This window comes from Schistocerca gregaria, chromosome 7 (genome assembly GCF_023897955.1).
Source record: "Schistocerca gregaria isolate iqSchGreg1 chromosome 7, iqSchGreg1.2, whole genome shotgun sequence".
NCBI lineage: Eukaryota > Metazoa > Arthropoda > Insecta > Orthoptera > Acrididae > Schistocerca > Schistocerca gregaria.
In genome coordinates, this window is record NC_064926.1 from 134,135,421 (window position 1) to 134,141,773 (window position 6,353).

At 37.2% G+C, this 6,353-nt stretch overlaps 1 protein-coding gene across 1 annotated transcript in view; it reads right to left on the bottom strand.

Annotated features, from left to right (window-relative positions):
* The window catches only part of LOC126281178 (tumor necrosis factor alpha-induced protein 8-like protein), an 860,942-nt gene extending 860,541 nt beyond the window's left edge, over positions 1-401 (bottom strand). The window contains exon 1 of the mRNA XM_049979869.1: positions 270-401. The gene's annotated coding sequence lies outside the window, so the exon portion shown is untranslated. The remainder of the gene's footprint in view (positions 1-269) is intronic.
* Positions 402-6,353: the final 5,952 nt, after the last annotated feature.

The following is a 6,353-nucleotide window of genomic DNA, read 5'->3' on the forward strand; positions in this document are numbered from 1 at the left end:
ATAAAAGAAGATAAAAAGGAGGAGGGTAACAATGAAGTTCAGCTGGGTAACTCGTGCACTAAAGTATATTATCATAAGCTTTAGTACAACTGAAACTATCGCATACAAGATCTATGATTAAGAATCGAAAAGTAATGTTTCAACAATACAAATCTATGGTGCGACCATTTGTGGTGCCTATGTACTCATTGAAATACGACTGATTGTTCTGCTCGTGCATTTTACGTACAACTTCGGCATTAAACAAGTCAAGCTACCGAGTAACTCACCGGACGTCCTGTCTGATGTCAGCGTACTAAATCGTCTGCGCGCGCCAAATCTAAAATCGTGTTAGATCAATCACGGAACACGCACGTATCAACTACTACGCTACCTAGCAACCCCGTCCGATTGTTCACCTCGCGGCGCCGTCGTGTGAAAACACACTACACCTGCGACCGACCCGGCGCAATGAGTGTTCATCGCGAGCGATGGCGTCGAGTATCGATGCTCTGCTTATCGATAGTCGCTCATGTGACGCGCGAGAAAGCTATTGAACGTATATTTCATATTCAGATGAGCGTATATAGAATTTGCTGTTTATGAATGTTGTTGTTGGAGCTTTCTTGTAGTTACAAGTGCATACAGCAACTACAAGCATAAACGTCTTTTGAAGTAAGCCATTTTCCTGAGAGGAAAGTTTCCCAATCAGTCCGAAGGAATTTCACGTTTTATTTCTCTCGTATGTATTAGACATCCGCGGCTCTTTCGCTTTGTCTGTGTCTCCCAGTTATTCCTCACACATTTTTTCTATATACGTCATTGAGAAATGCTTTTATTGTGGGGTACAGCACATTGCTAGACAATGTAAGGGCGTATGAAATACCAAAGTCATCAGTGGTTGTTGACAACAATGCACGATTGCATTTAAGCTGCAAATTGAAAAGTGTTGACGAGGAAAACGGAATGGTTTGATTTCATTACAATTCTAAATGAAATGTTATTGGAGATAAAATTTCTATTGCTTGTTAGTAAATCAACAGTGTAGTCCGGGAAGACTTATTTTGGCTGGGGAGAAATCACATATGGGTTCCCAAAGGCCCGATCTTAGGTCCACTTTTGTTCCATATGTATGTAAAACTATTTCCCGCCCAAAATACAACAAGTAGAACTACTTATGTTTGTGGAAAACATTAGTATTGTAACCAGTCCAAGCACACACACACATACAGAAACATAAGATGTGGTAAACAAAGTTCTTTAAAATTTCATTGACTGGTTTTTCTGCGAACGGCCTCACCCTCAATCTCACAAAGACTTCTGCTCATCTAGGTGTACTACGGCAGTAATAAGTGCAACCAACAATGAGAAAATACTAACTATGGTGGAAACTTAGAAATTCTTAGGTGTTTACATTGATGTGAGTTTAAAACGGAAAGAGCGCATTTTGCAACTTCTAAAACAAATCTTGGGTAGACACAAACCAGTAAGTTGACATATTTTGCATAGTATCATTCAATAATGTTCTGGGATAGTTCATCCTTAAGAAAGAAAGCCTTTGCTGCTAAAAAATGTACCATAAGAATTATATGTGGCCCTTACACATCGTCTTGTAGACATCTTGAAGAGTTGGGCATTCTGACTGCTGCTTCAGTGTACGTTTACTCCCTCATGAAGTTTGCGATAAATAATGCATTGCAGTTCAAAAGGAACAATGAGGTACATAATGATACCAGAAGAAAAAGTGACATCCATTACTCCACATTAATGTTGTCTTTACCACAAAAAGGAGTACACAATGATGCAACTAAAAGTTTTGATAACTTAACATGTGATATAAGATGTCTGAAAGAGAGCAAAGTAAAATTTGTAAACAAACTCAAAACGTTTCTCCTTGACAGTACTATTCTATAGAAGAATTTCTCTTACTGTAATGTGTAAAATGTGGTGGCTAGGAATTACAATTTATCATGCAAATGATCCATGGAACATGAAACTAACTAAGATCATTCTCAGTTAAGCTGTAAAATGTAGCACCAGTGCAATACAAAAGCAACATGGTAAAATGGGCATTAAAAATAAGGTTGACAATAGGAACTAAATAAAATAAAGTGGAGCAGTGGGGATGATTAAAAAGATTCAAATATTGTTAAAAATGAATGCAAGTCCAAAATGAAAACTAATTATTGATGAAAATGACCAAATAATAACTTACTTCATGCACTAAGTGGTAACATGTATAATAATCCATTTTTCAATATAACAGTGACAATCTGCATAGCAGATTCAGAAGCTCTGCAGCTGACCTATAGGAGAAAAGTGGTATTACAAGCATTCAATGAAAATTTTGTTCACGCTACTTTTTTCTCAGAAAACCAAGACATCCCCAGGAGATAGTACCAGTGCAATATTTTAATCTCCTCTGTAAGAATAATATTGAGACAGGAATGAATAATTACCAACCTATTTCATTGTCAGTACTTTTCAATAAAATTTTAGGAGAAACAAGATTCAAAGTAAGTCCCAGTTTATATTACAATAGCATCTGTAAAATTATGCTAACAACAATCACTGCCAGTGGCAAAATGAGATGCCATGCTGTTTCACTTCCTATTCACGTGAGCTCAGCAGGTAGCTGGATGCCCTATCTGTTAGTTTGACTGCTCAGTAATAATAAGCTTTCCTACTGCAGCCCTTCCTCAATAACTAATAAACTTTAAACTGCCAGGGGTCACTGGTCTCATGACTGATGTGTACCTAGTGAAACTAGTTCAGTTTAATGCTTGTTAAATCCAGCTGTCCATCTAACAAACATTTCCTGAGGGCCTATAAAGTATTAGTAATTGAATTTTGAGATCCAGATTAATTTTCCAAAACGTATTTGTGACGAGCATTCTTGGCCATCATATCATCTTGCTCAGTTCTCTAAATACAAGAGAAATATTTGGCTGGAGAATAATGTATATCAATGACACATTAAACATGAAAAGGATAATACAAAACTACCAGAAATAACACACTAAAATAATAACTGTTAGTGTTTAAGTGAGTGTCCATCTCACTTGTTTCCATTCACACTTTGCATCACTATTGAGTAATAATATCACAGACCCAACCTGTGCTACCACTATAGCAGAACCACATTTACTTTTGTGTTTGTACATTTCCAAACTGATATCTAATACCGGTACTGACGAATCTGTCTGCCACATAAACTCTACTCACTGGTGTAGACCATGTGAACCTTACCTCAGTCCATCCCAATTTCTCCCTTCTAATGCAACCAGGCATTGAATTCCATTAAGATCATTTAATTCATCTCAATTCCTTACAGTCAACTGACCACTTTACAGTCACTTATGTTTATCTTCTCTTGCTGCTGCATCCATAGTTCCAGATGTCACCTTATTTCTATCTTCTCCATGAACTTACTATAGATCCCCAAATTCCTGATGAAAATTATGCCAGGGATTCCCCAAAATTGCTAGTAACAACCACATATAACTGTTCCAACAGGTCTCTCATTAGTGACAGACTGAAACACTTTTGGTGGAACACATTGGAGTTAACTCTATTTTTGTTTTTCCTGGTTCACGGTTACCTTTCCTAATGGTGAAAATACAGCACATATAACAGCTGCCTTGTTATGAGACTATGGAGCACACACCATGCAAATGCAGTATATTTCAGTATGTACTTGATATGCACAATAAGAAAAGGCCTCAGAGTGAAAAGCTATGGATCAGACAAAATCTCCTAGAGAGAATGGATGTGTGTAGAGAGTGGGGTGTGTGTCACTATATCCCATATCTGTAAACATCAAGACGAACTCAACATGTGAACATTTGGTTTTAGCAACCACAGATTATTGACCTTTACTAACATTCACTCTTCCTCTTGTCAACACATAACCTTCTGACTCAACAGCTACCAGTGGCTCACAGGATATGTTAATTTTACAGAATGTATTCTCAACAAGCATGCTTGGTCATCATGTCAGCTTGCTCGGTTACATGCTGGTACTGTGTTTTATGGACTATAAGAGGCTGCAGACTAAGAAGACCCACCTTAATTTTTAAGCAATTTTTTAAACTACATTTTTTGCCATTTTTATTATTATATTCCACAGCCAGACTAAAAAAAATTCTTAGTTTATAGAACTGAACTGACCTTCAAAATCCCTGTTACTGACAACATAAACCACATTCAGTTTAAGTTCACTGGCAGCATAGATTGCAATGACACACCACAGGATAGTGGTCTGGGTTTGTGATGGTGGGGAGGAGGAAGACAGTGTTAACAAGCTCTGTGAATCCCCTTAGCTCTTCTTGTTCATCGCCTCGGTGCACTGTTGCTGCCAGTTGAATCCAGCGTTGTCAGACAGAGATTGTTTTCCCGCAGCATCAAATATATGGCCATTTTTAAGAATGGTGGGAATTTTAAGTCAAACATCGGACATTCTCCGTAAAATACGATAACCTACAGAATGTGTCTTCCTTTCTCAGTCTTTGTAGCATAAGAAGGGATTCATGAATCATCTGATCTGTTTTCTCTGTTTGATATATCCACTGAATCTCTTTGAAGGCACTGTGTTAACAGAAGCAGAATAGAATGTTCTTTCCCCAGTCATTTCTCCTTTGCTCTAACACTTTACTGCATATAGTCTGCACAGTAAATAATGAATCCCCATTTGAAAGATGAATCCTAGAAATGTGTCCAGGGAAAAATAACTAAGCAGTTAGCTGAATACCTCCTGTATAACCTATGAGCACAAACTGCAATAAAATTGCAATAACTGGCTAGAAATTGAATGAATTCTACTGAATTAAAACACTAGCAGTTCTCAAAAAAAAAAAAGTATCAAATTTTAAGTTGCACTAGGCCTCCTAAGAATCAGAGGTGGTGTTTTGTTCTGTTCTTGGCTTAACTTTCCTCAAATGCACACATTTCTAGATTGCAGCTCTTTGTATTGGTCCTAAATGAAGTCAACTACCTGTAACCTGCTATTAAAATGTTTTTTTTATGGATAAGCCAGAAACAATTTGGTGTACCTATGCTTACATGCTTGTCACTCAATGCCACTTAATGTAATGTGGGAACTATGAATCTGAGGTTAAAGAAACAAGTAAAATATGTGATCGGGAAAGTAGCAAAATAAGGTGAAAACGTGAATCATAAATATAACCAAGTACCAAAGATAAATCATAAAATACATGTTTTTGTAAATAGCCATGAAGAGAAATCACCGAAATTTTATGTACTAACACTAAGCCTTGAGTGTCTATATCTGAAGTTCTAAGAAACTGTGAAAGATCTTTACAGGCTGGAAGCAAGTGTGTTGTGCAAACAACATGTACTGCAATGAAGGTAGATGCACAACAAGGATTTTAAAAGATAAACTTTGAAGTAACCTACATATTTATTTTTTTGTTGTGGCTGTTCCATGGAGGCATGACTTAAAAATTTTGTATCTATATTGAAATCACAAACACTAACAGAAGTCTATAAAAAATGTAAATAATTTCCCAATACAAAATTTGCACCACTTGACAGCTCTGTAAGAGAACACTTTACAAAACATGGCCTGCCCAGAAATAATAGGGGTAAAGAAATCGTGTGTCAAAATAATAAAAGCTGTTCTATCAATATCTAAAGTAAACATCATCCCATTTCTCCTGCCAGGAATGACAGGTATAGATGGCCCAACCACATCTGTGCAAACAATGGAAGAACAAACAGAAACACTACCACAGCAACAGTGATTTTTACCATTTCAAAAAACAGCTATCAAACCTATAGGTGCGCTCCTGTCTTCAGCAGCAGCTGTTTCAGAAACTTCAGCAGTCGTTGACCTTTCATCAATAGCTCAAAATCTTTCAACAGTATTGGTCCCTTCCCAATCTCCAGCAGTGCAAGATCTACCACCATCTGATGGGCTTTCACCATCAGTAGTATTAGAGGCAAGTAGAAGAGCACAAGAACGAGGAAACACACAACTCTACAGGACTTTTGGGACCCAGCATCAGTTGCAGAACTAACCTAGCTCAAATTACTGCAGATGTCCTTCATGTAAGCTCAAATTCAAATTTCAGCAGAACAGTTGCCACCAAAACAAAGGATTCAGGAAATGACAAGTCTTGTATATAGTGGGCCTAAGAAACAAACTTGGCCAGCTGTCTCTCTGCATTAATGACAGCAACACAGTAAACAATATCTGTATGTCATGCTTTCCTGAACATTACGTGAAGTAAAGGACTGAAATATTACAACTAGACAACTAGAACTTAGCAGCTTATTACCCTAGGAATAGAATGGGGAAAGGTGGAGTGATCATGTTGTTAAAAATAACACAGTATTTAAGCTTGTAGATAAAG